Source organism: Poeciliopsis prolifica, unplaced genomic scaffold (genome assembly GCF_027474105.1).
Source record: "Poeciliopsis prolifica strain line A6 unplaced genomic scaffold, Auburn_PproV2 SCAFFOLD121, whole genome shotgun sequence".
NCBI lineage: Eukaryota > Metazoa > Chordata > Actinopteri > Cyprinodontiformes > Poeciliidae > Poeciliopsis > Poeciliopsis prolifica.
The window spans coordinates 598,790-612,493 of record NW_026562496.1 but is presented as its reverse complement, the minus strand read 5'-3'; positions in this window follow the sequence as shown (position 1 = coordinate 612,493).

Here is a 13,704-nt window from a genome sequence, read left to right as displayed (position 1 = left end):
AAAAATCTCTGTTCAGTGTGGAGTTATCCATTTTATGTTTGTTCAACCTTTGAATTAGATGTGCACTTATGATTAGCTAAAAACTAAGAAGTGGTTCTCCAGTTTAGTGGTCTTAGAAGGTTTTGATGCATATATGAACCCAAGTGAAAAAAACCTCATATACTTTAGTATATATGGAGGGTGTTTTTTATTGTCTTGCTCACATTGCTTCAAACTTGTCCTTGTCTTCTATTGTCTTATGTGTCATTCTGTCACTGTCTCTACGGGGTTCCATTTAATGTTTTGAAGCAGTGGTTTCAGTTGCTATTCCTCAAGGATCAAACTACTGCAACTTTTAGATGTTTTTCTGCTTTAGCACACTTGGACTGCATGCAAAGTTAGGAACTTTAGAAAAGTATTTCAAATGTGTAAGAGAAGCTCCACAACATCAGCTGTAGGGGAATGTAGTTTGAGACTACTGCTGTAAATGTTTGGAGGTTTAAGTTTATCAGCTAGTCATAGATGCAGTCTTTCTCAGTTTATGCCATTAAATTACCTAACAACAACTCATGAAGTGCTCCCTGCCCTTTTCCACAATAAGTCACAAAAATTAATATTGCATCGTCGATGGTGGAGATAAAAGTAGGTTACATGATACACCACACTTCATATTTGCTATCACAATCTGTCCCAAATCATCAAATATAAGTTATTTACTTCATTGTCAAACTATGGATTAATCATGCAGCTTAACATACTAACATGAGTAAACTAAATGAGCATTAATAATTAGCACATTTTAGTGTCACTGTCAGCACAAACTTAGTGGTTATTGCAATCAGCTAAACAACCCAGGATTCAGTTGCTCAACACATATTTTGTAATTTAAAACTAGGCTACAAGAAGTTTTCAAAAAGTCTTCACCCAAAATTTCTGTAGGGTATTTCTTCTGATTTAATACTGCTGTTTTATTTAAATGTGGAGATGTACAAGTCAACTACAGGGCAGTCAGCTGAGGACAGTCTCTTCAATTAGTGGTCAGTTGTCCAATGTCGATCAGGAGGCATTGTGTCTAGACTGCCAAACCAATTGTGAAAGACCTTCTGAAGAAAAAACATTCATAGTTTGAGTGTGTTCAAATATAAGAGTTAGGGATCACATACTTATATGTGTGATTTAACAATGAAAATTCTAAAAATGTGCACACACTTGAGACTCTATCTAATAACACTTATTACTGACATTTAATAGCGCAAACACAGAAGGTACCTTAATTAGCATTAATACACATAGTGGAAATTATCTTCAGACTACCAGAGGTAAATATCTATAGTCTTCCATGTCTGCTCTGAGGGACAGACATGTTGTAAATCACAAGGAAGATAAATTATGTTTTGTTTCAACTCTGTGAAACATACGTACAAATGTAAGTATGTTTGAAATACTTACAATACTTAAAATGTAAGTGCATTTTAAGTATGCTAAGCATTAAATGTATGACATATCAATATATAGGAAGTATAGTAAAAGCATGCTTGTACGAATTTTGACATAACTTTAAACACACTGAAATATAATTGTAACACAATACATTTTTAAGAAATATATTAAATAAAATTATACTTTAAGTGAACAAAATATGTATTTGCTCAAGTGTACCAATGAAATGATATACTTTTAAAAATATTTTGTGTATGTTTTAAAAAATATACTGAAAATAGAATTTTTTAACATTCCCTAAAGCTTACTTTAAAAGTAAACTATTAAATTTACAGAAATTTTACTATGTTTTAAATTACATCTGAGTGTATATTTTAAGCTGATGAAGTATGCTGTTTTGGGTGCCTTAATAATCCTTTATTATTTTGTTAAAATGGCAAAGAATAAAAAAAATTAACAATCCTTGCATTGGAACTTAATGTAATGCCTAACAACGTAGCAAATAATGTCTTCATGCCTCAAAACAAATGTCGACAGTTTAGTGACAAAGGTTCTATAAGAAAAACAATAACAGATAATGTAGCAGGTATCTTCAGTTTTACATCTCTCCGAGTATGATCTGTTGTCTCCAGTTTTTTAACTAAAACACAGAAGCTACTTTTACTCAATCCATTTTCAGATGTGTGATTTAAGATCTACCTATTAGTGAATTTCATTAGCTCCAGTTCACACTCCAGATCAGATGGTGGTGGTAATGCAAACTTTCAGTTATTTTGAAAAGTGCCATTAAAACAAGATGGCACTTTTCCCGGCATGATGCCGGTGAGCTGGAGAGAAGAAATGCTCTTCAAATTTGTCATTTTTACTTGCATAATATTGCATTAATAATATAGAGGGCCTTAATAATAGTGAGTAGTTTTGGTAAATTCAAGTTTGCGATGTTTTAGTCAGAGTTAAACGACAACAAACAGAACAAGAACTGGATGGAAATGAAATTTGGGTCACAAAAGGAGGCCGAAGGGATGAAGGCTGCTAACGTGTTGTTAGCTGGTGGTAAGTTTGCTTCAAAATGCTAATTGCACACATATAAACAAACTTATGTTGGTTGTAGAAGTAATTGTATCAGTTGAATTGTAATTTCTATTATTATTATTATAACAATCATTCCTCATGTTATAACTGTTCTTAGGAAGGATAAATGTCATTTTGTCTGCAGTAATACTGAAACACTGTGGCATTGTTCTAAGACAATACTCTGTCCTTGGTGAAATATTTTTCACATTTCTCTAAAGTGTAATTTTATTATGGTGCTAATTTTCATAAGTAAGTTATCTGTAAACTTTTACTACATTAACAATTTGTATAATTCCCTGATAGTATATTCACAATTTACTCTTGAAATTTGTGAATATATTGAATTCACATTGTATTTATTTCTCCTGGAAAGTGTGTTGTAATTGATCCTTCTGTGTTCTTATAGACTGAGATGTTTGCAGTGCTGTATATGTGTATGAGGCATGAAATATACAAAGTGACAAAGAAGAATAAAGAAAGACATTGATAAGTAACTAAAAAGTGTACTTCATTAGCAATTATCGTAAACCAAAAGTGTAATTGGCACATAATGTGATCACAGTACTAATATAAAATATGTAATGCTTATATGCTGAAAATACATATGTCATCATATATCATAAATGTAATTCGAAGGTGGTCGCTGCAAACTCTGACATTGTTAGCTTCCCAACCTCCTTTTTTACCAGTAGATTGTTGGTCCACTTATCTCCTCTTTTTTCTGCAAGTTTTTTTAAAATGAACTCCGTTGTAATCAACTGCCTTGGAAATGTAAAAATAATGTTTATATTTCTCTCTATTAGCATGGTTGGAACAACCTTACACGACATAGACTTTAAGCATTTTGATGCTGGATCAACAGATGTAAACGTCTGCTTTAACTTTCTGACCTCCATCTGCTTTGGGTGACGTCAGTGCTATGTCATCTGAAACCCAGCAATAGCCCTGTTTCTCACTTCAAACGACCATCATCAAATGATTAAGTGATGTAGTTGCAGAAGGTCAATACAAGGCCTTACAAAAGTATTGATAAGCTATGTTAATATTTTTTCTAAAATCTGAATATTTTAAATGGTTGTAGAACAAAAGGTTGAACATTGTAACTGTTAAAGGTTGTCCTGATGGAAAGTGGACCTTCTCTACAGTATCTAGTCTTCTGCAGCCTTTAATAGGTTTTCTTCCAGAATTTTTCTGGATTTTGCTCCATCCATCTTCCATCAGTGCAGTTTCATGTTCCCTCAAGAAAAACTATCACAGCTTGATGTTGGACTAGTACTAGTTGGTGTTCAGTTAATTATCTGCCACACAAAACTTTTCTTATTTAGTCCAAAGAGATAATTTTTTTTTCTTTTCTGACCAGAGCTCCTAGTCAAACTATAAACAGAATTTAGTGACTCTAAATAATGACTTTCTTTCTGCCGCTCTTAAAAAAGGTCAGATTTTCCCACCTGAGGTGCAATTCTGTCCAGAGTTACCCTGAAGCTGTCAGCTTCTTCTCTGAATAGTTCTCTCCTTCACTAACCTGTCAGTTTAGATGGACTCTTTTGTATGCATGGCTGTTTTTATGAAGTGAATACAAACAAGGGGCACACTTTTCAGATTTTTCCTTTTGAACAGTTAAGTTTTATTTGAAATAGTTCAATGATTATGAATTACTTTTGACTAGATTAGATAGATAGATAGATAGATAGATAGATAGATAGATAGATAGATAGATAGATAGATAGATAGATAGATAGATAGATAGATAGATAGATAGATAGATAGATAGATAGATAGATAGATAGATAGATAGATAGATAGATAGATAGATAGATAGATAGATAGATAGATAGATAGATAGATAGATAGATAGATAGATAGATAGATAGATAGATGATAGATAGATAGATAGATAGATAGATAGATAGATAGATAGATAGATAGATAGATAGATAGATAGATAGATAGATGATAGATGGATAGATAGATGGACAGACAGATAGAATTATTATGGGCAAACCATGTGTTAAGATTTTGAGTGTTTCTGATATTATCCATTTTTAAATATACTAGCAGAATTGAGGGGTTTACTGATATTATGATTATTATCTGCTTGAAATAATAGAAGCCCTTTTTCTCCCAGTGAAACTCAAGGTTCAAATGTGCAATTCCTTTGTACCCCCACCCATTCCTTTGTGTGCAGCGCCTGGCTGGCTGCAGGTGAGCTGTAATTAAGCAGAGAGCAGACATTATGGAGCAGATGAGCTGCAGGGAGAAACACGGCAGCAGCTTTCTACCATCTGATCTTCCAGCAGCAGACACGTTGCACAGTCTGACGCGAGCCAAGTAAACCTCTAATTCACTCCTCCTCTTTCTCTCTATCATTCTCTCTCTCTCTCAAACACACATACACATGCACACAATCCATGTGTCTGCCTTTTCTTTTTTTTACACAGCAGAAGTTGGAATGCAGTCTGTCTGTCAGGGCTAAAGAGAAGCAGAAAAAAGAAGAAAAAGAACGCCACCTCATCATTTCCTGGTTTGACTTCCAGCTCTGATCCCCTCAATGGAGCGTCACAAACTCTAGAACACACACATCAAACAGCTTGATCTTTTCAAGAACACCTCCAGGAAAATAGCAACATAATTCCAATCACAGATTGAAATGAGTATGAATCTGTGACTGATTACATACATGTCAACATCAAATACATACATGTCATGTATTCACAGAATGCTGCATTATTTCCAAGTTTACAAGTTGATAACACATTCTAATATTAATAGGCATACTTCAACCTGCTGAGTTGGATTCTGAAGGCAACTGAGGTGGACCTCCAGCTAATGCTTAGCAGGCAACACCTTTAGCATAGTAGATGTGTTGTCTGGAAGTAAACTGACAGAATTCATTAATGTAAGTCTTAAATGCCTTAAATAGTTTTGTCAAACATATTTCAGCTTTTGAATAGAACATGCCAGAGAAGGCTTGTTGGGATTGAAGTAAGTTGCTGAATATGTGGGTTGTTTGATAGACTATTTTAACATGTTGGTGGCAGCTTTAAGCTTCAAGCAATGATTTTTTTCAGCAGGTGACAGGGAAGTTGGTCAGATTTGATTGGGAGATGGTTGGAGCTAATTGCAGGGAAGTGCTGGAAGAAAACCTGCAGACATTCTAAGACTCAGCACCGACCCAAACGTACAGAATGGTTTAGATTTTTACATTGGGATGGCCCATTCAAAGTTTAATTTCAATAAGTGTGCAAAGCTGAAATATAAACTCAGAATACTTCAGATTTTTATTGATGAACATTTTTAAACATTGTTCCCTTTGATTTTCTTTGCACACTTCTGCACTCCCTTGTGTTCATAGCCCCTTCACATTCTCATTAAAAACACAAAGTTTGTTATTTAACATGAATAAATGTAGAAAAGCTCACGGGAATGAATACATTTGCCGGAAATTACTACAAGCATATCTAAATACAGCTTGAAAACATGAAACCCATTTGTTTCGTGGAATATAATGGAATTTTAAAGATCTGAACATTTTTTAAAACATGAATTTAGAAAAAAGATAGTTGTTTTAAATTTGTGCATGCGGCTCAATTCTGCTTGGGCAGAATGCACAAGAAGTATAATCAATGGACTGGCAATGCCTTTTAGGATTTTTTTGGGCAGTGACTTTAATGCTTTCCAAAACCCGTCACTCATCAAAAGGCTGCAGTGAAACTTCCATTATTTTATTTCGTTTTGTTTCAGAGCTAATAATTATACATTTTTCAGCCAAAAAACAATGTGACTTAAATTAAAGAGTACATAATCATGTACATTTTGTCTTTAGAATAATATGTTAAAAGGACTTTGATTCCACAAAATTTCTTGTAGAACACATTGTATTTGGAGATTGATGGATAATTAGCTGCTTGTTGAACATAACACCAGAGTTTATGTTTTGAAGGCTGAGACAGTTACTGCAGTTCAAGGGGAGATTTAACCCCAGGCAAAACTAAACAAGCACAGATCTGCTCCAACACTGTGCATGGTCACTATATGTGTCACGCAGGTCTGTTCATTGAACCCTCAGATATGTCTCCTGTTTAGGACAACTTATGAAAGTGGCCAATGTCTGATTTTTAAAAATCAGATTTTTTTTCTGTTCCAGTTCTTTTTTTCTGTTCAGACTGACTATATCTGATATCAGACATTTGTGTGTTAAGTGTGAAAATGACCTAACCTGTTCCCCACTTTTTGTGTTTCATTAACAATGTTGTTTGAAAGATTCTCCATGAGGTATAAAAATATCCATTTCAGTTTTAAGCACATTAAGTATTTCAAATTTTGAATAACAGTGGCACAATTCCCGTTTAGATGTCCTTGAAACTGTGAAAAGAGTATTTTGTGCCATAAGAAGAGGCAGAAAGATCTAATGCTTAGCCATCAGTGCAGGGGTGCCCAAAGTCAGTCTTTGAGGGTCAGCATCATGCATATTTTAGTTCTCTCCCTGGTTTAATGCACCTGGATCAAATGATGGCTCGTTAGAGCCATCATTTGCAGAGGATCCATTACCATAGCAACGAAGCACAGCAGGGCCGAGCAGCTGATTAGAACTACAAAAACGCATCACTGTAGTTTTTACTAAGGCAGAGCTCTGAGGAAGGAGCTGGCCTTTAGAACTACTTGTATTTTGGGGATTTTATAACTGATTTTAACCAACCTTTGCTACAAATGAGATTAGTGTTAATTAAGTTTAATTAATCTTAATGAAATTAAGCTTAATGAAAATTTCAAAATAAAAGCCTTGACAATTTTATATCAATTGCTGTTTGGAGCATTTTAGAACTGATTTAACACAATCACTGTTACTCATGTGAATAGATTGGACATTTAAACGAGGCTTACTGAAAATTTCAAAATAAAATCCTTAAGATTTTCTGGCTCATGCCTATTTTAGTGAAAATGGCTGCCTCAAACTGATAGAATTATGTCTCCCCCTGTCTGACTCACAGCTGGCAGAGGATCCATTACCATAGCAACGGAACACAGCAGAGCCAGTGGTTAGGACTACAAATACGCATCACTGTAGTTTTTATTATGGCAGAGCTTTGAGGAAGGTGTTGGCGTTTAGAACTACTTGTGTTTTGGGCATTTTATAACAGATTTTATCCAACCATTGTTACACACAGGATTAGTGTGGCAATTTTAAATTAAGCTGAATGAAAATTTCAAAATAAAAGCCCTGAGATTCTTTTATATCACGTAATTGCTCTCTTGGCATTATGTGACTTTTTTATATACACCACTGTAAAACTTTGGATTATTTTGGACATTTAAAATGAAGCTTAATGAAAATTTCAAAATAAAGATCTTAAGATTCCTTTCTGGCTCATGCCTATTTTAGTGAAAATGGCTGCCTCAAACTGATAAAATTATGTCTCCCCCTGTCTGACTTACAGCTGGCAGAGGATCCATTACCATAGCAACGGAACACAGCAGGGCCAATTGATTAGGACTACAAAAACGCATCACTGTAGTTCTAACATGGCAGAACTCAGAGGAAAAAGCTGGACTTTAGAACTGCCTGTGTTTTGGGCCTTTTATAACTCATATTAACCAACCATTGTTACACATGGAATTAGTTTGGCAATTTTAAATTAAGCTTTAAACAAATTTCAAAATAAAAGCCTTGACCATTTTTATATTAAGTAAGTGCTTTTTTGACCATTTAATTGTCTGATTTAACCAAATCACTGTTGTACATGGGATTACATTGACCATTTAAAATTAAGCATTCTGAAAATTTCAAAATAAAAGCCTTAAGATTTGTCTGTGGCTAATGCAGCGCCGCGGGCGCTGCAATGATATTAGCTTGCATTATCTTTTCCTCTCAAGTTAGGGCACTGTCTTGCGCAGCAAGGTAGAGCATTAGCATTAGCCTTTTACCTTGCATGAGGTATTAGCTATTTCCCTTACTTAATGCAGTAAGTCATGCTTGTGACTCTCCACATGGTATTGATGACATTGCAGCTTTCTTTAGCATGGATGCTAATGTTTAGTATCAGAACGCTGGGTCCAAACTGACGGGCACACTTTGGCAGGCCCCGGTTAAATTTCTTCAGGAATTTTCTAGTTATACACTGTTATTGCCATCTCAATTTGAGACAAGTGGGCTTAGCCATTATATACTTCTAAAATGAAATATTTATACATTTTCTTAAGATGTCTGATATTTGGACGTAATAAAAGGATTATTTGTATCAAAGGATAGCAAACTGAATGACAATAATCGCTTTTGATAAGAAAACTGCTACACTATATGTCAAAGTATTTTATGTGCAGTTCATTTTCACCTGCCATTAATGTGCTGGTTAAAAGTTTTTTGGGTTTTTTTCACCGTATTCATGTTGCTATCTGAATAAGGTAAACATATTCATGAGGAATCAGTGTTTACAACCATTACTGTTACTGTTAAAACAAAACACACATTTAAAAGATTGACAGATGTCAAATCCAGGTGTTTGCACTGTTTGCTCTTCACCACTCATCTTTCTGCACAGACTGGTTGGGGGAGAGCAGAGGGTAGTGGTTGAGTTCCAAAACCATCATTTTGTGTTCCTTACAGCTATTTGCCCATTAGGAAAGATGCCTCTCCTTCTCATTGGTGTCATCAAAGTCCATATTGTGTGAAGGGCCAGAGGTTGTCAGAAAAAATGTTCAGTTGGGGTACGAGAACAGGACAGAGATCAGTTTTACGGGTGGAAATGAAAAAAGAGAGCATTTACCTCTTTGAGGTGGCATTGTGAAAATATATCCCATTCCACCAGTCTGAATCATTGAAAACAACTGTACTTGAATAGCATTCCTGAAGAATGTAATACCTCATCATGCCTGTAATTTAAAAGAAAAAACAACAGTTAACACTCTCAAATTAGTTAACATTTGGCTTTGAGTCCTTAAAAACCTTGAGCCGGTCAGTCCCTACTTTCACTGTTTTAAGACTCCGCACAAATATATTTATAACCATCAAATTTAGATCCAAGACTTTGAAAGTAATTCAACATGCTGCATACTGGAATGTGTGTGGGTTCAGTTGTGTAGTGGGTAATAAAGGGTTTGTAATGGGCGAATGTGAAGTCATGTGATGCCTTGAACTTTTAAAAAAATGATGTTACTGCCTCAAACTTCAAGGCATTAACCAAGATTTTATATTATAAACATGGCAAATCCCAGGAAGCTTGTGCTCATCAAGTTTATGTACTGTTATAGATTATCTTTTGAATTTAGGTCCGGAGTTTGACTGGGCCCTTTTAAATCCTTCATCTATACTAGGAGTGCCTAAGTCTAGTCCTTCAGCGCTATCATGCTACAACCTTTTAGATGCATCTCTCCTCTTCTGAATTTATATCTGAATTCTCTCATCTGCAGAGGCCTGTTAACAAACCATTCTCTTGATTCCAGTGTGTTGCAGGTTATAGATTTTAGGCACTGGACTTGGGCATCCCTGTTAAACCGTTAACAGGGATTGGAACTGTTAAACCATTCCAACAATTGTAATTCTGATTGTATAAATGGAAGAACTGGGTAAATGTCCTCACCCTCCATCCCGATAGCAAGTCTTTGGCAGGCTTTAATAGTGTTTAAGCTCCATGGTCCCATCAACTATGGATGGGACCAACTTTGTTGTCGAGCAGAAAAAAAGCAGCTTATTTGCTGCAGACTGTTGCCTCCACCATCTTCTACATGTATATAGTGCAGCCCTTTCAAGACAGTTTTAGTTGACGCACCTTTAGGTGATATCACAGCATGGAGTTCAACTCAATGCAATTCACCCAGTAGATTCACTACTCCTGGACAAGCTTTATGTCGTTGACTTTACAGCAATCCCTCATACCGAGCATGTGTGCTCCCCTTTACAGGAAAAAACCTGGAAAAAACCAACTGGAGGTTTGAAAAAGCAGCAGCATGCGCAAGAAGAAACAGATGATACAGAATTATTTTCAATGTTCATGAAAGTAAAAAGTTAATAGCTGGAAAGACAGAATGATTAGGTGATGGCAGCATCATCTCAGCTGATGCCCTCCTCCAGGAAGGAATTGCCACCAAATGGAACACCAGACCACGACAAACATGGTCTGCCTTATATAAGGAGAGGAAAAAGAAAAACTTTTAAATAACAGCAAGTAACATAGATTGGAGAGGAGTGAAAGAAGAAAGTGTGAAATTGTGGTTCTCCTAAAGCTTAAGCCTTTTTCAACATGACTGGCTTAGCTTTTCTTGAATTATTTCTGTAGTCTCCTTTAAAGTATACGGGTTGCCTGCCTCACGGACTAAAACCGGGAGCTGGTTTTACAGGAGACAAGCCTGAAAGCTAAAGGATCTCAATCCTAACTGACCACAGTGTGGATCTTGATTGTTATTAACTTTACCTGTGAGAATGAGAGTCTTAAATTTTACTCTGAATTTAAAAGGGAGCAAATGAAAGGAAGCACACTTTAATTTTTATCAGAACTCTTGCTGCAGTATTTTGGATCAGATGAAGACTTAAGGTTAGCATGGACTTCCTGATAGTAAAGGCTTACAGTAGCCCAGCCTTGAAGTAATAAATGCATAGCGTAGTTTTCAAGCATTCCTAAGTATATATATATATATATATATATATATATATATATATATATATATATATATATATATATATATATATATATATATATACACCATAACAGAAACCAATGAGCTGATCTACAACTCAGCATCAGTGATCCTTGAGATACTTGGCTATAAGAGCAACCATGAGACCCAATACCCACCATGGAAAAGACGGTTAGAGGCTAAAATCAAGGTAACAAGGAGGGAAGTGAGCCAACTGTCAGAGCTCCTCAAGGGTGCAATGAAAAGACCAGTACCCAGAAAGTACAGGCAGATGCCCATACCTGAAGCACTCGAGACTGCCAAACAGAGGCTCCAAGCCTTGTCCAGCCGCCTAAAGAGATACACAAGGGAGAATGAATCCAGAAGGATTAACCGGCTCTTCTCCACTCAACCAGCTAAGGTGTACTCTCAATGGCAGGGTAACAATAACAACAGAGCAGACCCACCAGGCTGGAGACGGAACAATACTGGAAAGGCATATGGGAAAGGGAGGCGTCCACAACAGCAATGCACAGTGGCTGATCTCTCTACGAGAGGACCACAGCAACCTCCCTGAGCAAGCCCCGGTAACCATCACTGTGACAGATGTCCAAGAAAGAGTCTCAGGTATGAAAAACTGGACAGCACCAGGGCCTGACATGATCCATGCCTACTGGCTAAAGAAACTCACTGCTCTCCATGAGCGAATGGCAGCCCAAATGAACCAGCTGCTACAAAGTGGGACTCACCCTGAATGGTTAACTGAAGGGCGGACAATCCTAATCCAGAAGGATCCATCAAAGGGTCCAGTCCCACCCAACTACCGACCAATAACCTGCCTCTCCACAACCTGGAAGCTCATGTCAGGCATCATAGCGGCCAAGATAAGCAAACACATGGATAAACACATGAGCACGGCACAGAAGGGTATCGGTGTAAATAGCAGAGGAGCCAAACACCAACTCCTCGTAGACCGCACAGTTGCCCGAGACTGCAAAACCCGACACACCAACCTGTGCATGGCTTGGATTGATTACAAGAAAGCCTATGACTCAATGCCGCATACTTGGATCATTGAATGCTTAGAGATGTATAACATCAACAGGACTCTGAGAGCCTTCATTGCAAACTCGATGAGGCTGTGGAAAACCACCCTTGAAGCCAACTGCAAACCACTTGCACAAGTGTCCATCAAATGTGGCATATACCAAGGAGATGCTCTGTCCCCGCTACTGTTCTGCATAGGCCTGAACCCCCTCAGCCAAGTTATCAACAAGACTGGCTACGGATACAGACTCAAAATGGGGCCAATATCAGTCACCTACTCTACATGGATGACATCAAGCTGTACGCCAAGTGTGAGCGAGACATCGACTCACTGATCCACACCACCAGGATCTACAGCACTGACATTGGGATGTCATTCGGACTAGAGAAATGTGGTCGGCTGGTCACAAAGAGGGGGAAGGTGATCCGCACAGAAGGAGTCTCACTCCCAGAAGGAACAATAGCAGACATAGAGGACAGTTACAAGTACCTAGGTATACCACAAGCAAATGGCAACCTCGATGAGTTCACAAGGAAAGGAGCCACAGCTAAATACCTCCAACGAATAAGGCAAGTCCTGAGAAGCCAGCTCAATGGCAAGAACAAAATCCGTGCGATAAACAGCTATGCCTTGCCAGTAATCAGATACCCTGCTGGAATAATTAGCTGGCCAAAGGAGGAGATAAAAGCCACAGATATTAAGACCAGAAAGCTACTAACAATGCATGGAGGGTTCCATCCCAAATCCAGCACCCTGAGACTGTACACGAGCCGCAAGGAAGGAGGCAGAGGACTAGTGAGTGTGAGAACCACTGTCCAGGACGAAACAACTAAGATCCATAAATACATCAGGGACAAAGCCTCAACAGACAGTGTGCTCAGTGAATGTCTCAGACAACAGGGAACGGAGGTTGAGGTGCCAGAGATACCATCATGGGAGGACAAGCCCCTACATGGGATGTACCACCAGCAAATAACCCAAGTGGCTGATATCAGTAAATCCTACCAATGGCTGGAAAAAGCTGGACTCAAGGACAGCACAGAGGCCCTCATCCTGGCAGCCCAGGAACAGGCCCTAAACACCAGAGCAATAGAGGCCCAGATCTACCACACCAGACAAGACCCAAGGTGTAGGTTGTGCAAGGAGGCCCCTGAGACAGTCCAGCACATCACAGCAGGGTGCAAGATACTGGCAGGGAAAGCGTACATGGAGCGACATAACCAAGTGGCAGGCATAGTGTACAGAAACATCTGTGCAGAATATGGACTGGAAACCCCAAGATCAAAGTGGGAAACACCCCCAAAGGTGGTGGAGAACGCCAGAGCTAAGATCCTGTGGGACTTCCAGATCCAGACAGACAAAATGGTAATGGCGAACCAACCAGACATTGTCGTAGTGGATAAACATCAGAGGAAAGCCGTTGTGGTAGATGTAGCAATACCAAGTGATTGCAACATCAGGAAAAAGGAGCACGAGAAACTGGAAATACCAGGGCCTCAGGGAGGAACTGGAGAGGGCCTGGAAGGTGAAGACCACAGTGGTGCCTGTGGTCATCG